The sequence below is a fragment of the Scomber scombrus genome, chromosome 9 (assembly GCF_963691925.1).
Source record: "Scomber scombrus chromosome 9, fScoSco1.1, whole genome shotgun sequence".
NCBI classification, from domain to species: domain Eukaryota; kingdom Metazoa; phylum Chordata; class Actinopteri; order Scombriformes; family Scombridae; genus Scomber; species Scomber scombrus.
In genome coordinates, this window is record NC_084978.1 from 30,871,143 (window position 1) to 30,893,317 (window position 22,175).

Sequence of the window (22,175 nt, forward strand, 5' to 3'; positions counted from 1 at the left end):
ATACCACATTGGCTGATACATGTCTGGATGCACATAACTGAAAACTTTGAGTATATGTATTGTATTGCTTGTAATGTGTTTTATGATGACCCTGATGAAGGCCACAAGCCAAAAGGGTTAGGGTGTTGGTCTATTAATAAAGTTGTTCTATACAAGTGTTGCTGGAGCTTTGACTTTTTTATGTTTGCTCATTCTGTCATTTACAACCAAAAATATTTTGCTAATGAAGTTGCTATTTACTGACCTAAAATTAAGTCAAAATAAATACAGTGAGTCCTGGAATCAGCCTATTAATTATCCACTAAAGCAGAGCATAAACTCCCCTCAGATCCCAAAACTCAAAAAAATATGCTGAAACACTGACTTCACTGTCCTCTGTAAGAAACAAAGCCGATAACACGTTTATTTCCCATTTAACACACACGGAGAACACACAGCCTTTCCTCTGTTGAAACAAACACCATTAAAAGCAACTAAACAACTCCTTCCATGAGATGGTTCAAATTTCAGCAACAAAAAAAGACTTTTAATGAGACCTAACTGATGACAGTAACAGTACAGGCAGTTACTTCAGTTACCTTAATGACTGATGCTGGTGGTCTTGTAGGTACAAAGACCCCAGGGAATTTTTCGATGGGAAGGATGGAGAGAGGGACTTTATTAAACTGATGAGGGAGCTTGACAGTAAATCCAATTGAGCTCCGCGGCCCAGCTAGAATTATTGGTTTTCTGCTTCCTCGCTGGCATTATCTGGGTGTGCTCAGCACCCAGAGAGCCATTTGGGTGGTTGGGAAAAATAAATCCAAAATAGCTTTTGGCATCATGGGGCAATAATGCTTAAACACGTCTATTCTTTCCTTTTCATTAATAGAATAGTGTCCCAGCTCAGTCATACACATTGATGTAAGTTTTTTGGAACAGAGGCACCCCACATCCCTCCCCGCTTCCTCTTCCATTGTCGCAATGAAACGCTTTAGCCATGATTAATGAATGTATTCTGAAGCGACTGTAACTTGCCTCTAGCTAAGTGGAACTCTTTAGTTGAGCTCTCGCAGATAACGGCCCCTCCCGTCTGCCGGAATGCGCCGGGGCAGATCTATCACCATTCCCACCCCTCCCTCTAATATGGGATGAGATTGTACCGAGCCACTTCTAAATAGCTAAGCTGTTATTGTTATGTCGTTGGAATAGCAAAAATCGGAGGGTGCAGGTGGGAGCTGGCATTTACCTCCATGTGGCTGCTTGTTTAAAACTCAGTGGAAGAGAGAAAAGTGCTGAACAAAGTGTTAAGTGGCAGAGGGAACATCTGTGATGCTATTTTTCTGCATTTAGTAGCATGGCTTTCTTGTGTGTAGATGTGTGTGTGTGCATTGTTTCTGCACTGTTATATTAGCGAGATTGCTGGGAAGGTTGCCAGTGCTATACATCATAGACTGAACTGTTTTAATGGCACTTTGTCAAGTTTGTCTGACCTTTTCTTGTGTTTCAGACTAAGCAAAAAACACCAGAGTCCTCATGCTGCATTGCAACTTGGGTCTTCATTTGCCTTTAAACTTAAAGAAGTGGTCAGTCCATTGTGATGTCAAAGCATTTCTGAATGCACTGGTCTCTATTTACTAACTTAAAGGAGAAGCTCAGTCCTTTTTATGCAATGTCAAATGTAAATGATGTTTCAGGGGGGCTAAAAGAACATCTGAGTGTATTGGAAATTGTTCTATTTATGTTGGCTCAGGCCCACTTATAAAGAATAGAAAGAGTGTACAGGCTGAACTTAATATGGTAATGCTTTGAGCTAAATTCTAACAACAGCATTATAGCATGCTCACAATCACAGTGTTAATATGTCAGTTCTTGTTCACTATGCTCCGAATCTTAGTGTAGTTTGTTAACTACAAATGTAATGTATTAATTTATGTAGTATAAATTGTGGCTGTGGCTCAGGAGGTAGGGCGGTTCAATTCCCGGCTCCTCCAGTCCACATGTCAATGTGTCCTTGGGCAAGATACTTAACCCCAAGTTGCTCCCGATGGCTGTGCCATCAGTGTGTGAATGTGTGAATGTGACATGTAGTGTCACATTCACACATGTAGTGTAAAAGTGCTTGCGTGGTCAAAAAGACCAAAGTGAGTAGCCATTTATTTTGTGAACCAGGCATGAATGTCATTAGGTTTGTATGTAGTCTACGTCTAGTCAAAGTACTGGACTTGGAGGTCCGTACCAACCTTTATGATAATCCATCCAATAGTTGTCAAGACATTCACTAAAAATCTATAATGTGAATCTTATGGTGGTGGGAGAGGAAGTCTATCGGTCAAGTATATTGAATTAAATTGAATTGAATTGAATTGACTTTATTGTCCACCTTAGTGGAAATTTGTCTTCCTCCAGTATATTAACAATACAAACAATACACACCATATCATGAAGACATTAAAAACATACACCGACACTACACAACATAGAAAACATACAACAACTAGCAAAATGTGCAAAGGAGCAGGGAAACAGCAGCAACCATTGTAATAAGTTCAAACCTGTTAAAAGGTGTACAAAAATAAATAAATAAATAAATAAATAAATAAATAAATAAATAAATAAATAAATAAATAAATAAATAAATAAATAAAAATAAAAATAAAAATAAAAATAAAAATAAAAATAATAAATATATATATAAATATTGAGATGCTTTATTGGATGTGTGAAAACTGTCATAGAAAAATATTCTTATCTGCCATTGAGAAGGTTTTACAATCACCTGGAGTGGACAGATAGAAGATAAAGGAAGCCACTGACATCAAACAAAAACAAAGAAACACCATGTCCACCCAGCACGCTTTTTTATTTGTCAAATTACTGCTGCCAAGGTTTAAGAGAAATTCTCCCACTTAAGACTTTTCAAACACCATGTAGACTGGTTACTTTGAGTAAGACTCAATTTAACAGAACAGATACATGAATTATCTGACAACTGCTGAAACTTGCTGTAGCAAACCATATGATCAGCATCTGCTTAAAAAAAACACAATAGGCCTAATGGGAGGGCTTGTTGGGCAGGTTTGCTCCCAGTCAGGGACACATTGCTGGCAATGTCACATCCGTGGCTAATACTCACTCTAAACAGCTGAGCCCCTCCAGGTTACACACACACACAGAGCTCATCAAATTACTGAGCAATGAGGTGTGGAAAATAGCTTGGTTTGACAATGCAAAAGAAACTTTCACATCATCTGTATCTTTCACAAGAGGAACCACCCATCTCTTCTCCTTGGCAGAACAAAGTCAGCCTGTGTCGTCTTCAATCTGTCGGAGCTGCCGGGTGAAAGACTGACAGACAGTCTGTCAATCCTTCTCTTCAAGTGGAGGAGAAGTTCATTACAACGCTAACACAGCCGTCCATCAGACAGGGGACAGCTAAGGGATGGGCTGCTTTGCTGGTGTCTCACCTCTCCTGGAAGGATTTCTTGAAGATCATTTCCACATGTGGTGCCCATCTGTCAATCAGTCAACGCACAGAGCACCTTCTGTTTATGGTTCTCCCCTGTTTGGCACTGGGAGCAAGAGTTAACTTTAACCTGATAAAAAGGAGAGAGACAGATTATAAATTTGCTCTGTTTTCAGCATTTTGTTGCAGAACTCAAACACAGTGAAAATCAATAAAGTTGAAAGAATAGGAGAGCAGTGAAGAATTACATATTATCTGTATGTATGATTCCATCCACCTGTATTTAAAGGTAGTTTTAGCACTATTTATGGCACTATTCCATATTTTATTTGTGCAAAAATTTAGAAATAACAACATTTCCTCATAGTGAGGAAGCCACAACAGAATTATCTCAGACTTTGTATTCCCATCAGCTCTAAAAAGCATTTTAGACAACCTTTGATTCAGTCTTGTGGCTCACATCAACTTCTTTCCCAGCAGCAGGTAGCTGTTTCAGTGATAAAGCTCAGATACACTCACTGCAAGCCACCGGCTGGCAGATGGACACAGGTAGTGACTCACACACATAGTGGAGCATTTGGCTTCGAAAGAAACAGACATTTCCCTCAGGACCTGATGGAAACCAAAACAAGGCTAAAATAACAGGTGAAATATGACACCAAATGGTGCTCTGTGTCGCTGGATGTGTCATTGGGTGGCTGTTTGCTAACACAACTGTTTGTCATATCAAATGAATATGATGGTATTATATCAGTGTTGTGTTTTCATATTGTTTTGCTGCCTCCATGTCACTAAAAAGTATGTCTTCAATGGAAATATGGTTTCGATACTTAATGAGGTTGTTTCCAGTTAGCAGCTAATAGCTACAGATAGTGTTAATTCTCTTTGTGTCAGCTGAACTTCCTTCCTAAAATTAAAAAAAGTTACTAATTCAAAAGTAATTTTTAGATCCTGACAACGAGAAAAACACAAAACAGCATTGGTAATGTTTATAACGTCTGCTCATGTTTTCCTAAGTAGGTAAGTAAGTAAAAAAGGTAGTATGATGTTGCTATATTATATGTAATCCCATAAGGAGTTTGAGTTGAATAATTCGACATACAAAAAGAACCTTTATACAATAATGTTAGTTTATTTGAACCTGATGTATTTTCCATAAATGTGACCATTGAGGCTCTGTGTCATGCTAGTTTTGCTTTCTCTAGCTCCGTTCCAGAGATTCCAGTGATTCACAAAAATAGATTTATCTTTAGACTGCTACATCTGACAAATACACACAATCTTTACATGAATCATTTCAAAAGTTAGTTTCGGAGTCTGAAGGAAAGTACACAGTAAGGTTAACGGCAACTTCTTGTTGACCCAATGACTATGATAATTGATTTCAGCCAGCACATTAACTTAACATTAACTAATGAACTACAAAATATTAAAATGGTTCACCTTTTGATCACAATAATCATTTAAAAATCATTTTGTATTCATGAATTTTTTCTGTTTTTTGTTTTTCACAGATTCTTCTGATCATTCAATTTTCCTTTTAAAAAATGGATATTTAAAGAGCGATCTCATAGTGGAGAGGTTTCAGCACAAGTCATATACCCGCAACATCCCTGATTCAAGACCTTTGTTGCATGTCATACCCCCTTCTCTCTCTCCACGTGTTTCCTGTCAGCCTCTCTGCCACCAACTCACCAATAAAGGCAAAAATACACAAAAAATGATATAAAAAAAAGAAATAGGTATTTAAAAAAGTGAGTGGTTATTTGATTATAGCTTTAAAATACACAAAATCAAATTGATATACAAGGTGTCTCTTTTACAGGTTTCTTTTTCATGGTCTAAAAAGGATGATTGAAATAAAAAAAAGGTTTGATTTTCATTTTCTATTTCGTACAACAACAAAAATAAATAAAGAAAGAAAGAAAATCACTAGAAATCATAAATGGAAAAAAAGGCCAATTTTGCCAGATGTGGTCATCAGCAGTGCCAAATGTAGGATTACCAGTGTGCCAGTCTTGCTTTAGCCCAGGCTAAAATGTCTTTGGAACCCTGTTCTGATATGATTTTATACACAGCAAAACAAGGCCTGTCATCTGCAGATATCCCTGCATACATATCACATAAATGTAGGGCCGCAAGAGGATTTTCTGCAAGAAATGTGAAGAGATTTAGATGTGGCAAAAGCTATAACCGAGGTATGATTATGCTATATGCTACCTTGATGTGTGTATGTGTGTGTGTGTCTGTGTTAAAAAGAGAAGGATAGTGTGAGTGCTGACATGCACACATCCTACATCTATAAAGGGATTGTGTCCTTATATATGACATCATCAAGCCCAACATGTAAATTCACATCACTAGTACAAGAACCCTGAACCAAATGTTTTAATCAATAAAACAAATTCAGTGTAAAAGTGCAAAAATGTACTCCTATACAAAAAGTGATCTGAGAACCAAAAAAATGCCTCTGACACACCATTAACTTCAAATATGCTGTTGCCTGTGGTGTTCCCTCTACCTTTTACACAGTGCACAGAGGTCTCCTGCCATTGTTCCACACATGTTTTGCAGCCAATAATGCTTTGGCAACACTGTGTGAAGACTGGCTCCTTGATGAACTCTAAAACGAGTCATTCTCTGTGTGTTTGTGTTCCCATCTGTCCTGAAAGTGCTCTCAATATACTGGGTGAGAGTCTTTTTACTCAACTTTAATGCTTTAAAAGAAGTCTCTGTGATTGTATCATTACACCACGGGCTGTTACACAAAGGTTTGCATCAGTACTGCATGACTCACAGCTGACCTTGGTTAGAGACAATGTAAAAATATATTTGGAAATCTCAAATTCTGGCATTAACTTAAAGGGATCCAAAATGATTTTACATGTGGGACACTTACTATCTACTTACTCCTACAAACAACACAGCAGAACCTTTACTTGAAGATCTGAAGCTGAGAAGGAGTCCGGATGACTCTGAGTGGCGGACAGATTGGTGAGCTCTCTGATTGCTGCAGTGACATCTGGCAGGCTCTGTGAAGCCTGCAGTATCATCTTCTTTCTGGCTGTTCCAAGGGGAAAAAATACAGATTTGTACTGGCTGTGTCTTAGTTGTTTCAGTGGTGGTGGTATGGTGGAAGCTTAACCTTTTGTTTGAAAGATTAGAAACAATGAGAAAAAAAAGAAGAAATGACAAAAGAAAGGGTTTTTTATTCATGAACATACCTTGGCCAAGTCTGGGCTCCTTCTTAAGAAATGCATTCATTCAAAACAAGACGCTTGTCTCACACACACAAACACACACACACACACACACACACACACACACACACACACACACACACACACACACACACACACACACAAAACGGCAACAGGGGTGGGAGCAAGCTTAATTTCCATCCCTGATTATGAGAATGTGTTTTTCAAGTCGACAGGCTCCCCTCACTTTGGAGGGGGGAGGGGGGGCTGGTAACTTGGCAGCTTGCCATGGTGTCAACATATGGGAAACCCTGAGAGCCAAATAAATCTTTGTCCCAAACATTATAGAAGCCACTGTATACACAGAAGCACTAATAGACAAAGGGTTAGCATACTGGTGCTGATTTGAAAAAAAAACGTTTTTTAATAGTCTGAACACAAATGTTTAAAAAAACACATTTGCACAATGCATTTCAATGTTGAGACAAATGTGAGTAATGTGGGTAAGATTATCCCATTCTCCTCCAATTTGTGCAGTACAAGTTCTGAATGTCCCATTCTTGTACAGCAAGAGTCTTTCATGCATTTTGTTTCCAGTGTTGTAATCATGTAGAGAGGGGATGGAAACTGTTCAGTCATGACTAAGGAGTAAATACTACAAAGTAAAACAAAATTAATGTTACTCCAAATTTGCATTCCCCTGTGCATCAGTCCCTAAAGTAGGGTCATGACTTCTAATGGCATCTTGTTCCAATGCCGATGATATTCTAAAAGGTAACCTCACATTCTAAAAGTGGACTACCACCATTTTGCTGGGATGTATCCCACCACTCACTACCTCAGCAAGGTACACTGATCTGGAATGTTATGTTAAAAGCAATACAGTGACACACAGGACATGTATAATCCTAAACAAATACAGGTAACAATATTGTAACCCCAGTTCTACAAGCCAAGCAGAGCCCTCTGCTGGCCTCGATAGGTAATTACTCTCCAATCTCACTCACGCAATCACCCGCTGAAATTTGCATGTATGTAGCCGGCCAATCAAGACGTACCTATCTTCACAGTCCGTCGGCATCACACAGTATAAAAGGCAGTGTCTCGCTCACATTCTGAAAACACTTAAAGGAAAAGGGTAGCAGAGGCACGTGGGAATGTTTGGTCTCTTTTTCGTTGTGATTTGGGGCTATATAAGTAAAGATTGATTGATTGATTGATTGATTGATTGATTGATTGATTGACTGAACAAATGTTCTAATGATTTATAATATATACTTGCAGCTATGGCACAAAGAGGCTCTATCACTGATGTCACTGATGATTGAATGTATTATTTGTGTTTGCCTTGGTTAAATTAGCGCCATTAATCCACAAAGAAAAAAAAAAAACATTAAACTGAAAACTGCTTTTTAAAATCAATAACTGACGGAGCCTGTGGATGTTTGGTGAAAATGGTTTTCTTCTTTCATATCATTATTTTCCCACTCAGCGCTGTTTGTGTACTCGGTGCCAAATATCACAAGAATTGCAGTCCTTGGTCTATCCCGGTCATGTTTGAATGGAGCCATTACAGAACATTTACATAATGTTTCCATGCCTGAAAAGGGCTCTAATCTCCATGTTTATCACACTCCTACACTCCACTTAATGTGACAGAACAACATTTACTTCAGACAGTTACCTCTACAGAGCAGCATCAAGATTCCTGAGCTGCCAAACAGCTACAGGACAAAGTATAGCAGAGTGCTGTTTTTCTGGTTGAGGTCTCCACCGCGTGAGACCTCGTCTGTGTTCATGTCACAGGCAGTGCGGAGAACAAGTTCCTGCGTGTCTTTCTCTCTCCAAATGAAGCAGAAATACAAGCCTGCCGTTATTGTTATTCCAGTCACAGCAGCTGACAAACAGCCATCTCCAAAAAAAAAAGAAAAAAACCCCCTGCAACATAATGAGATGTGAAATATAATAAGCAGAGTTGGCACGAGGCAATTTCAAAATCCGTCATCTGATGTGTTTTTTTTCTCTCTCTCTCTTTCTGTTTTTCATCATGTTTTTGTTTTATCCATTTCCCCCTCCACCTCCTCCCTGTCTCTCCTTCTCTGTGTGCCAAACATTGTTTCCATGAGATGGGCGTCCCTCGGCTCTTGAGGGATTGAGGGATCAATGAGACGCTTTTTTTACTCCGATTATTTATCACTCACCAGAAGAAAAAGAATATCTGAATGCACCCAGGGCAATTTTTGTCTTTCGTCGTCTACGAAGATATGATGTTGTTGTTATGTGCTGCCAAGATTACGGTGAGCAGATTAGATTTTTTTCTGATAGGCAGTGAATTCTGAGCCATGAGGGTTCTTCACTTGTTGAAGAGTTTTTCTTAAAAATGCAGCAAAACAAAAATATACCTCAAGAAACTGTTCCCACTAATCAATAGAGGAACAGGAGAAGAATAAACCCAAACTCACTATTGTTTGAGTCTATCGCTGCAGCAGACTTAAGGTCTGGTCATGAGGCTTGTTGCAAGATATGATTATTTATAACTTGATGGTATGATAGTTTTGATAATGAAAACATTCACCTCCCATCACTAGTTTACATATATTAGCCTGAATATACATGCATATGATCTACATTGCATGGTTCATATAAAAACCCAGCAGCCTTTTTGGCAGCAGTTACTGACCAAGTTTAAAACCAATCAAGGTCATCCCTATGTTCCCTCATTTCTAAGAAATGTTCCTCCTATCAAAATTGGGCCTTATGTTCCCTCAAGGATTTTTCACCAAATTAGGTCCTATATGTTCCCTCAGGCCTACATACGTACTTGTTCATGCATGTTACAGAAGGCACATTTACATTTTACATTAATATATATGATTTGATTTGTTTCTATGGAGGAACAGCGCATACTGATGATCTACATGAGATGTAAGTACACCAGATTATAGCTACTAGCAGACTGTCATGCACCTGCAGTGCAGCAGTGGTGTTCTGGCTATGGACGTCTGATGCACTGGAAAATACATCATGTCTATCAAGATGAATACAACCAAATTGAACCAACTGTTACAAAACATCCAATAAATTAAAGAGTCGAATGGGAATAGTTACTCTTTCATTGGGTTAGGGTTAGGGTTAGGGTCAGGGTTAGGGTTAGGGTTAGGGTTAGGGTTAGGGTTAGGGTTAGGGTCAGGGTCAGGGTCAGGGTTAGGGTTAGGGTCAGGGTTAGGGTTAGTTACTTTTGTGGAATATATTCCATCACACTGTCCTCATCTAAATCTTCACCTTCCCCAGAAAACAGGCTGTTCTTGTGTATATGTATACGAAAACTAATTACTGTGTAGCCGAATGAGGTTTCAGAAAGTTTACATAGTCATCCTCCTTTTTTCTCTTGTGTATGTTTATGACTCCAAAATTGGTGAAACAAAGATTTTGTTTGCATGTTTATTTTTTTCCATCTCTGAAAATAGGTTGAACATTTTTGAACTATTATCATTTGTGAGCGTGTGTGTCTGGATTTTTCAAAGTTGACTCCATGTTTTAAATATGACTGAGAGTATTATTTTTATTTTATTTATTTTCGCTTGGTGACTTTTAATTTCTTCATGCATTTTAAACAATTATTTTATTGTCATAGACACTGGAAAGGAAAATAATAAAGACTTAGAAATTGGATATCTAGAAAAAAAGGGGAAAAAAGTCTAAAATAAGGGAAAATGCCATTGTAAACAGCTTAAATGACGATACCTGACATTGACTCTATAGTCCACAATCCTGTGTCTCTGGCTCATAACTCCTCACAAACGTTGCTTCCTTTCACAGGCACCATGGCAACAAGTATACATGGCAGCACAGGAATGTGCAAATGCAGGAACTTTTGACAGTGGACACAGTTTTCAATGACAAAGCCATGACCACAACTTTTCTAATCCAATAGTAGGAAGTTGCCATTCAGAATTTGTCTATAATGTGGAACTTTCCCTAACACACTATATATATACACCTTTTATAAAGTTACAAGCAGTATATGGGTTACATGGGTTTCTGATTTTTAACCCTTACATAATGTTCATATTTGACACCTTCACAGTACATTCTGGGTCAATCCCCTCATAAAAAGTGTTTATACCAAATGTTAAACCACAGATGTGTTTAGAAAACATCAATAGTCGATCTATATATCTGTATTTTTTAACTTTTACATCACTCATTTATGATACCATGTCCTATTTTACCTAAGACATGAAAATATAACATAGCAATAATGATGGAAATGTATTTTATTGAAAGTGAAAATGACAATAACTTTATGGAACTGTGGGGTTTATTGTATAACCACTTCAGGAAAAGTCATTTGGGGTGTTTTTATCACTGTTAAATGTCAAAACACGACAGTATGTAAGGGGTTAAATTATTTATCCAAATCTTTTTCATTTAGAAAGCGCCTTGTGCTTGAGCTTGGAAAGTGCAACATGAAATCATTTTACTCTTCCATGTTTTGGATGAGTTATGCGGTGTGAAATGATCTCCTCCCAAATTACTGCATTCATCTGGAGTCACTGAGAGATTACACACTTTAATTACACAAAAGCAAAAAAAAAAAGAGGATCGTTATATCGGCGTGCAGCGATTCTTTCAGGTGTCTGACAATTCATTGTAAGCACAAGGACGTCAGCTCAACAAATACACTTCACTGGTTGTTAAAATGCGTTCACGAGTCTGCAGAGACGAGAGCGTACATCATTAACAGCTCCCATATGCAATAAAATAGTGCAGTGCTCAGGGGCCGACAATAATATCTGTGACAACTATGTTATGACCCTTGTAAATGTAAAATCCTTTCAGTGAGGCAGGACTCTGATGCAGGTCACCAAACTATCATTTTAGGAGATGCCTCATTTGGTCCAAAATGCTCCTCTGAAATGAACAGTTCATATCTCTGGTGTTTTTTTTTTTGTTTTTTTTACTCTATTGTGATGATTAAACCACACAAGATGCAATCACACCACACCTTGCCATTTCTAAATGACACACACGTCTGTTTAAGATGGAAATTGTCTTTAATGGATATCAGACCTGTGACCTTCCAAGCACAGGATGGCTCCTTCATCTGATATCTCACCCCCAACCTCTAATGATTGCAGGGCTCATCATGACTGCCGGCTCCCAGCTGCAAGGCTATTATCTTTCATAGAAACTGATGTCCCTTCAAATAACATCTAGCAGCACACTCATGCCTGTTGTGTGTGCGCGCCTGTTTGTGTGTGTGTGTGTGGATGTGTTTGTGTGTGTGTGTGTGTGTGTGTGTCTTAGTTGGGGTAAATCAGAGAATGTGTAAGGGAGGTTTGCGGGGGTGACAGAATCACGTTACCACCCTGCTATCGACCGCCACAGGGCTTGTCTTCCTGCGGTAGATGCAACATTAATAAAGCTTTCGCAAGGCATCGTCTCAGAGATTGGGATCTAGGAGGAAACGGTGAAAGAGGGAGACAGAGGAGAGGAGGAAGGCTTTCCCGGCTTGTCGCGTGGAGGAAGTCTGTATCTGTGAATCACACCTCACAAAAAAGCAATTTTTCATAAACAGAAGCTTTCCAGAGTTTCTCCTTTACCCTGATTCTACTAGTTCTGTACACCAGTGTGGTGACATCCACCTCTAACATAATGAATGCAGCCTGTTTGGTAACATATTTTTTTAAGTCTTTTACCAGCTCTAATCATCCCTCTTGTTTATACTGACCATTAAGAGATTCCTTCCTGACATGCCTCCGATATAACACAATTCATAGGTCTCATTCAGTACAAAAATGTATTCCAAAATGAAGCTGAAGTTAATCTGAGGCCCCAGCAGTCTGAATACAATTTATTCAAGCGGGCATCTTCCAAAATGTCTTTTTTTAATTACAAAATGTTTTTTTGGGGTAGTAGGTACCCAGTCTTAAATGATTTAACAATTCCAGCTTTACCCTATTGAGGGGTAGTAAAATAACAACACATAGAAACCCATTTGATTTGTCTTTGGAGCTTTGGAATACATTTTTACACAAGAAGAAGAATGTGACAGAAAAGAAGACTTTAATTGGCTGTTGCTTTATCTAGCAGTGGTAGTGGCGGGTCGTTATAGGAGGTTTTTCCTCTACATGTTCACATGAATATATATGAATATTATATATGAATATTAAAATCACTGAGAAAAAGGGCACGGTCATACTTAGGCATGATTTCAGCCAGAAGCTAAGCTAAGGTAAGCTAAGGTACGGTAAGCTAAGGTAAGGTAAGGTATGGTAAGCTAAGGTAAGGTAAGGTAAGGTAAGGTAAGCTAAGGTAAGGTAAGGTAAGCTAAGGTAAGGTAAGGTAAGGTAAGGTAAGCTAAGGTAAGGTAAGGTACGGTAAGCTAAGGTAAGGTAAGGTAAGGTAAGGTAAGGTAAGCTAAGGTAAGCTAAGCTAAGGTAAGGTAAGGTAAGGTAAGGTAAGGTAAGGTACGGTCAGCTAAGGTAAGGTAAGGTAAGGTAAGGTAAGGTACGGTAAGGTAAGGTACGGTCAGCTAAGGTAAGGTAAGGTAAGGTAAGCTAAGGTAAGCTAAGCTAAGGTAAGGTAAGGTAAGGTACGGTCAGCTAAGGTAAGGTAAGGTAAGGTAAGGTAAGGTACGGTAAGGTAAGGTACGGTCAGCTAAGGTAAGGTAAGCTAAGGTAAGGTAAGGTACGGTAAGCTAAGCTAAGGTAAGGTAAGGTACGGTAAAGTAAGGTAAGGTAAGGTAAGGTAAGGTAAGGTAAGGCAGCTTTATTTATATAGCACATTTCATACACAATGTGCTTTATATAAAAAACTAAATATCAGGAGATGATTAAACAGTAAATATTGGAAACATTAAAACATACAGTTAAAAAATGAAAACCCAATTATAATAAAAAGAAAACAAAGAATGAAACAAAGAAAGAGAAAATAAAAAGCTTAAATACTTAAATAGAGCATACAATATGAGAGTGCAGCATAAAATAATGATTTGCTTTAGAATGATTAAAATCACAAACAAATGAAATATTAAAACGTAAAGTGCTTTAAAAGAGCTAAATCATAAGCACATGAAATCATTTAACCTGGATTTAAAAATATTCACATTACGGGCTGATTTCAGTTCTCTTGGTAGCTTAGTAAGGTACAATAAAGTTAAGGTAAACTTTATTAACTAAATTCAAAATTGACACAACAGTAGCCTTGTAATGGTGAAGTGATAAAAAATAAAATAATAAAATAAAATACTATATGTACTATATTATATGGTTTTATCTATGGTTAAAACATATGCTGCAGTCATTTGGTCCTGCTATGGACAGAGATCTGTGTTTGTGCAGCCCCTGTTCAGTGACCTGTCATGTAGTCCTGGTAAAGTCCTGCACTGGGTCAGGTACCCACAGGCACCTGACAGGTGACCTACTAAAGAAGTTGTGTAACAGGTATGAAATGCAATTATATAAATTCATTCAGGTACAGACACATGTAAAAAAAAAAATTAAGTAATGTAAGTAATGTCACGATTATTTTCTTATATATTTTGTACTATTATTGTTCTAGCTAGCATGTATTGTGTGTGTGTGTGTGTGTGTGTGTGTGTGTGTGTGTGTGTGTGTGTGTGTGTGTGTGTGTGTGTGTGTGTGTGTGTGTGTGTGTGTGTGTGTGAGAGAGAGAGACAGATAGAGAAATCACAGCAGTATCTATTCACACACTGGTATGTGTGGATGTCAGTGAATGTGCAGTTCTGCTCTTCTTGCAGAGACACAGATAATCATTGTGTAACAGGTACAAATAAAGCATTAAACAGTGAGTGAGTGTGTTACCTGTGTGTTTAATCATGTGTCAGGTCACAGTTCTCATATTTAGGTGGGCCTGGATTTTGACATGGAAATAATTGTGGGCAACAGATTGGTTTTGGTACTGAGCTTTGTAGGTTTGGGTGTATGTGGGTTTGCTAAATTGGACCCGTGTAGGACTAAACACACTCTGGGCAGACCCCCCCCGTACGTGAGCTTGCTGTGTGCACCCGGGCACCATGTGATATTTTCCTGGCTCAGCGAATTCATTTTCCCCCTGGTTCCCGCTCTGCTTGTGTTTTGGGCCTTTTACACTGTGTAATTATCGTCCCTGCTCTCTCACAGCAGCAGGTGTGTTACATGAGTGGAGTGTAATGCTTTCAGTCTGACCATCCAGACAGGGCCTGGAGCATGAGAGGGTCATGGCACAGCTTATGTTATTTTATCTGCATTGTGCTTATGGTGCTTGTGAACTGGTGTGTGTTAGTGTTTGTGGACTCTGGTGGCTCCTCCAACATCCGCTGAATAATAACGGCCCTCCAGGTGATCGATGAGAAACGACGCTATTTCCCGAGGGGCCGGACTCGTTTGTCCTACTGTGCAGCCTCATGTATTTTAAAATCCTCCTTAGTGTACACATAACTTGTCACAGCACACTGTACTCAATAACAGCAGAATCTCACCATGTCTCAACCCAAGCAAAACCATTTGTGTATATGAGCCATATTCCTCAATTTATCTGTTGTCCTCATGAGTTTCACATTATGACAGTATATAAGTTATAATGTTATAATGTAAAATGCTTCAAGATAAAACAAAGTATGTCTTTATAGCTTGATAAGTTTGTATGTCGAATTAACATGAAACTATAATAAATATAATGTGAAAAACAACTTTTTATGTTATAATTTGCAGCTCCTTTTTTTGCTTTTCTGATGTGGCATTAATACACTGCCATACAACTCTATTTGATTTACTTGTAACGCCTCAAAGTAGGGAGGCTGGTTATAGTAAAGAGAAGAACCTGACATGTGGAATGTTTTGGTATTGGCAGATGAGAACCTAAAAGCACAACAAAGAGACAAGTTGCAAGGGAAGTTCAGTTTTACTTAACGAACTCTGGCAGAGTCAAAACCAGGAGATCAGTCTTATAGACAAATAAATCTGACAAGAGGCAGGCAGGTATCCAAAGTCTAAAAACAGGCAGGCAAGGTTAGAAGGCAAAACAGAACAAGAAATGCTGGAGAGCTCAGCAGGTAACACACAAGACAATCTAGCAAGGCGTAAGTGAGAATGGACTAGTGTAGGGAGATGGGCGGGGAAAAGAGCAGGTGAGGGGAATTAGTAGATAGCATGGCATGAGAGATGCAGGATCTTAAATGACAGGAGAGTTAATGATGAGAGAAAAACAAATCCAGATGAAAACAAACTAGGAGTTGGTGTAAAGTTTGAGATTTTCATGAGTAATATTATCTGTAAAAGATCCTATCATTCTTCCCTCTTGCTGATTTATTTCTCTTAAATGTCAAACTGAAGCTACATATGAGAGCATGAGCATGAACAATGTTTTTTTTTATAAATATGAGAAACAATTAAGAATTTAATTAATGAATGGTACTAATTAGAATCAGAATTAGAAATACTTTATAGACCACAGGGAATTTGTAAACAATGATATCAATCTTCCACAAGCATTTAACCCATTAGCTGAGTAGTTTTGCTGGTCGGCTCAGATTCAGTCATCTCTGTGTTGAGAGCTGATATGGTTCAGCATTTATTTGCGCTTTTTACCATCTAAAATCTTTCCATCACTGCTCTGATGCTCACTTTTTTTTCTGACTACTGAGCTCCTGCAAAACTCAGGAAAGTGTTTTGTGTTACTATGACAACCATGCTGTCATGTCAGCTGCAACCTGCATATTAAAGAGTTTTAATATGGAGACAGCAAAAACTGAATGTATCCTTTAAGTAGGGATTTAAATGCCAAAAATCAAATGCAAAATTCTACACAAATTAACATATATTCTTTAGATTGTTATGGTTATGTGGAATGACATATATTGGCACACTGAAACTATGTCTTCACAAAAACTCCAAATGGCACTTTTAATCTTTGGTCAATCTGCTTTCAACTCACAGACATTATGCAACGTGTTATGAGGGGTCACAAGACAGACTCTGATTGGCTGTAGAGTCACGAGCCAAAAAAAGGTTAGGAACCACTGGGTTAAACACTTATTAAGGCAGGGTGAGGCAGACTGAAGGGTGAAAAAAATGTTCTCACTCTATTATTACAGCAGTGGGAAACTGGCTGGTATCTGATGTGTATGTAATTTGTATCTAATGAAAAGAGGAAGTAATTTCACATAGATTCATTAAAGCGAATTCTGCAGATTTTTAGGCATAAAATGTCCAAGTTCAATCATGCTGAATAGAATGTTATTGTCCACTGATGGCTCGAGCTAAATCCATCATTTTCTTTGCATTAACATCATTTTAAGTAAAACTTTTACATTAACCAGAGGAAGTTTCTTTTACAGTTTAAAATTTACAAGCCACTAAATAATGTAAAGAAATAATATAAAACATCAGCTGTTACAGTAAACTGGGAAAATCTAAGGAATACCAGTATCAATTTTCCAGAACCCATATCAGTCCAAGCCTGTGCCTCGCTCTAGTTTCCCTGAGTAAACATACGCCTTGTTCTCCTAAACATTTATTACAAGCTGTCTGCTCGAGACAAATCTCAACATGCAAGGTTGCAGAGGCTAATGGGAGCGTACCATATGGGCTTACATATTGCTAGCATTCATCTTACATAGAGGTTTTTTTTTTAATTTTTGATGAAATACATTGACGTTTCCCTCCTGCAAACATCTCCCCTAAGCTCTCTTCCCCTTCCTATCCACCAGACAAACAGGGAAAGAAAAGAGAAATGAAATAGATTTCTGTTTGTTTGTTGTCTTTCTCCAGTCCCGGAGGCTGGCCTGTTTGAAGGGAGGCCCGTCTCGGACCTTTCCGGAGAAAAGCTAATGTCGAAGATAGTGTTATCGGCCCCCAAGGGCTACTGAGAGACAGCTGACAACTGTATCCAAGGCTTAAGTAAAACACTGAGGTCTAATAGTAGCTGTTTTACTGGCTGTAAACATCGATCATCCCACTTGTCGGACACTTCCAGAGCTGGAAGTGCAACACGCTACAGGCCATAGTGGTTTGATGTCTGAAAAATAGCGGTTCAAAGGTAAGAAGATTGCATTGATTCCACTCTGAGGCCAGAGGGATAGAGAGTTATAGATAGACAGACAGAGAAACAGAGAGAGAGAGTGAGGAAACACTGTCGTTTGTACTGTATATTATTCCTCACCTTTTAACATGAAGTGGGAGTTTGGATGAAAATGGTGGGATGGAGAGAGAAGAGGATAGAAAAAAAGATGAGTGATCACTTTTTTCTGCAATACACATGATAAAGGTCTTTACATGAGGACGTCCAGTGGAAATCTAAATCTAAACCTAATCCTGATGTTCAAACAACTGCAAGTACAAGGTACATGTTATTGTAATTTCAAGACCATACACATGTGGGGCTTACCACAGAGCTGGTCTTGAAACATTTTACTATTTACTTTCAAAGTTCAGAGAAGCCTTTTCTAAAGTCATATGTCTGACCTTTTCTTGGCTCGTGTCCCCTCCAACCCCTCAGATACCCTCATCTGTCTCTCTTCTTGTAGGTTCAAAGTCTAGATTTGGTGATAGAGCCTTGGCAGTTGGGGCTCCTAGACCTTGGCATGACTTGCCAAAGGAGATCATGGCTACAATTTCGGTTGTTTCTTTCCCATCAATATTAGTTTGCAAATGTTAATGACCTGTATAACACAAGATGGTGATTGGAAAGAAGAGGCACAAGACGGATTGTCCAGTATACTGAATGCAGACAACCAATGGTGTCCAAAGCATCACAGACTTTGTGTGGAAATTGTAAAATATAGCAAGAGATGTCTGTGAGGCCTCCTGGATGCAGCTGTAGTTGTCTTCCACTATGACTCAATGCATGAGATTAAACAACAATTTATTGTGCCCAGTTCTCATTTTTGTTCCTAACACCCCATGTCCATTGGATCAGGCTATTACTATGTAGTCTGAATCCAGCATTAGTTGTTTTGTTCCATCTCTGACCTGCAGCTGTTGTTTAGCTGACGTCACCTAGATGCGATGCTCAGCTTCTCCTCTACCTCCGTCCACTCCCATCCTTCAGGATTCATTGTGATGCCGAGTGGAAAGTGGGTCAGTGTCTTAATGTGGCTTGTTGTTGATGAGTGCGACAGGCTTGGCTTCTCTCCGTCCCTCCCCCTGCCTGTGTGCTGTGGCAGGCTAGTAATGACGGTAATGGAGGTGCTGGTAATGAATGGGAGCCCTCTCCATCTGCAGCACCTGCCTCCTTCCTCACACAGAGATAATTCAGAACAGGGAGGCTCCCATTGATCACGCGCAACAATTGATGAGAGTGTCAGCCTCCCTGACGAGACAATGGGGGATAAATAAATATCCACACCTTTTATCAAATTGCATGCACACACACTTGTGTGTACTTGCTGTATTTATAAAGAACAAACACACACCCCCACACGCACACACACAATACAATTTAGAAAAGGTGTGTTGTCTGTCTGCTGCAGCTCAGTACAATTAAATATATGAACTATCATTACTGTAGAACACAAACAGTTTTTCCAAATGTATGCAACAAAAATCAATATGTATGAATGGTGATAGCTTTGTTTTGTGTGGTTTAACCGACGGACCGACGGAGGGACCGACGGAGACCCGGCGGAGGGACAGACAGAAGGACAGACAGAAGGACAGACGGAGACCCGGCGGAGGGACAGACGGACACTGGCGCAGTGGTTACGTCCGTTGCCATGACAATGCGCGTCCATGAACTTTGGGGGTTCATGGACACGGTTAGGTGTAAAGTTTATGTGAGAAGTATGTGTATGTGAAAGGAGAATGTATGTATGCGAGAGTGAAAATATATGTATGTGTAAGGAGAATATAAATGTGTGAGAGTGAAAATATATGTATGTGTAAGGAGAATGTATGTGTGTGAGAGGGCCAGAATGAATTATGGCTTGTACGGCCCCTCATAAACCTAACCAAACACACACACACACAGCAGCCAGACACCAGCAGTGCACAGCAGGATTAGCAGGTTAACACTGTGTTCAGTACTTTGGTTTTTCTATCTAACAATTTGGTTTCATTTACAATGAGCATTACAGCCTCAAGATTCTGCTAACCTGGCTACTCAGATTCATTTTGACCATGTGTGAAATTTGAATGTGGTCAGTCCGGCAACGCGGTGGATGTTCACAGGGCTCTGACACAGGGTTGTCCACCAATAAAGTTGAACTGGCCAAACTTTTACCCAACCACAACCCAGTATCATCTGGTAAGGCTCTGCACTGGCCAGTTTAATGCATGGCTGCACACATAACAGGTAGATCGCTTTGTAATTTGAACTGTGAAGTGTTTTGGAGTCTGATAAGCCTTCAAACTCACTAATCTATTACTCAAACTGGACATCCTGGATCATATTTCAGAGATTTCTGTGTAACTCCACATAGTAAGTAAGTAAAGTACAATTTATTTATATAGCACTTTTCACAGACAAAGGTCACAAAGTGCTTAAATACAGAGGAGCCTGACCATGTAGAGCTTTGAAGGTGAGGATTTCAAACTGTATTCTAAATGCTACTGGAAGCCAATGAATATATTTTGAAACAGGGGTAATATGAGCCCATCTATATGACCCGGTGAGAAGTCTTCCCGCTGTATTTTGGATCGTTTGTAGACGATCGAGGGCAGAAACACTTAGGGAGGAAAACAGTGCATTACAATAATCAATGCTTGAAGAGATGAAAGCATGAATAAGCATCTCTAGCTCTGTTTTTGACACTGTAGATCTTAGTTTACTGATGTTTCTCACTTGGGAAAAAAAACAGGATCTCGTCAGCTGCTTAACGTGGGTGTCAAACGATGTGGATTGGTCAAATGTTACTCCTACAGTACACAGACTGGATTGGGCAGCAGATGAAAGAGATCCCAAATGTTTCATAATCACATGGACAACCTTATCTGGTGCACAAACCACAACATGGGTGTCAAACTCATTTCAGTTCAAGAGCCACATACTTCCCAAGTTGATCTCGAGTGGGCCGGACCAGTAAAACTATTGCATAATGACCTATACATAAAAAAAAATTATAACTTTACAATAATAAACCATCTATTTACATAACAGATGAACAGCCTGAGATGTCTGAAGAAAAATGAGTGTAATTTCAACAATATTATGTCACGGATTATTTTGCACAGAAGCTGCTGATTGACAACATTTTGCACAATGTTCAATATATGAATGTTTTAAATATGAACACAATATGTATTCATTGTTTTTTCAGACAATTATATTCTGGTCAGGGTGGAAAAAAACTCTGAATCAGCAGAAACATTGGAATTACTTGTCTACAATTGTCATACTTTGCAAAGTTATCCAGTGGACCAGATTGGACCTCTTGGCAGGCTGGTTCTGGCCAACAGGTGGTATGTTTGACACCCCTGAACCAAAACCTCAGTCTTTTCAGCAGCAGCAGAGTTTATAGTATAAATAAGTAATAAGTATGAAGGGAAAAGGAAGAAATACACTACATTCCATCAGGCTAATTGCACATGAAATCCATTTTTTAAAATTTCTTTCACAGTCCAAAAACATGTCAGTTAGCTGAACTACAAACTCTTGTTGGTGTGAATATGAATATTTTTGTCTATGAGTATTATCTCTATGATTGATGAGCAACCTGTCCAATGTGTACCTCTCCTCTCGGCCAGTGCATGCTGGGATATGCTCCAGCCCCTCTGCCACACGGGACAGGATAAGCAGTTCAGGAAATGGATGCATGTCTACGGAGGTCATAGACAATCGAAATGAGCCATGTGGTTTAGTTTTATTTTCATTTTGGACTCAGACACATGGGTCCTTTTTTTCTTCTTCTGTCAAACACAACATCTTGTTATGTCTGATTGAAACAGATTGTTCCAGTTCTGTTGAATCGAAGTAATAATTCTTTGCAAAGATTTTTAAAACAGGGAAACAAATAAGCTATTTCGAGGTACAAATGATTAGCCTCAGGGTGTGAATTGCTAATTAGCATTTACAAGTGATACAACTCCTCCCCTTGTGATACCTATCATTCTTTGTAGGGAAGCTGTTACCCATTTTAGTGCTTTATTTTAGGATCATTTTGATTTATGCTATGATATTTCACCAGTAAAAAAAAAAAAAAAAAACGTGGTGATGTGTGACTCATGTAACAATTTATTGATGTAGGATGGATGGATGGATGAAAGAACAGAGGAGTATGACAGGTGGATAACTGGGGTGCAGGGGTGGGTTCGTCAGGCTCGGTCAGTTTAACCAGAACAGACAGTCACAAACACATTTTGGTGGCTGTTTTTATCTGCGCCGTCCTATTTTTTGGTAAATGTCAGTGACTGAGAGTTCCAGATTGGGATGAGCTGCTCACGCTGCTCATTCTGTAATTAGAGAGGAAGAGTATGATGAGTGTGTGGAGAGAGAGAAGAAATAAATCAGTGCGGCATTGAACAGCTGTGCCATGCGTGTGTGTGTGTGTGTCAGTGCCAGTATGAAAGTGTATCCAAAACTATGTATGG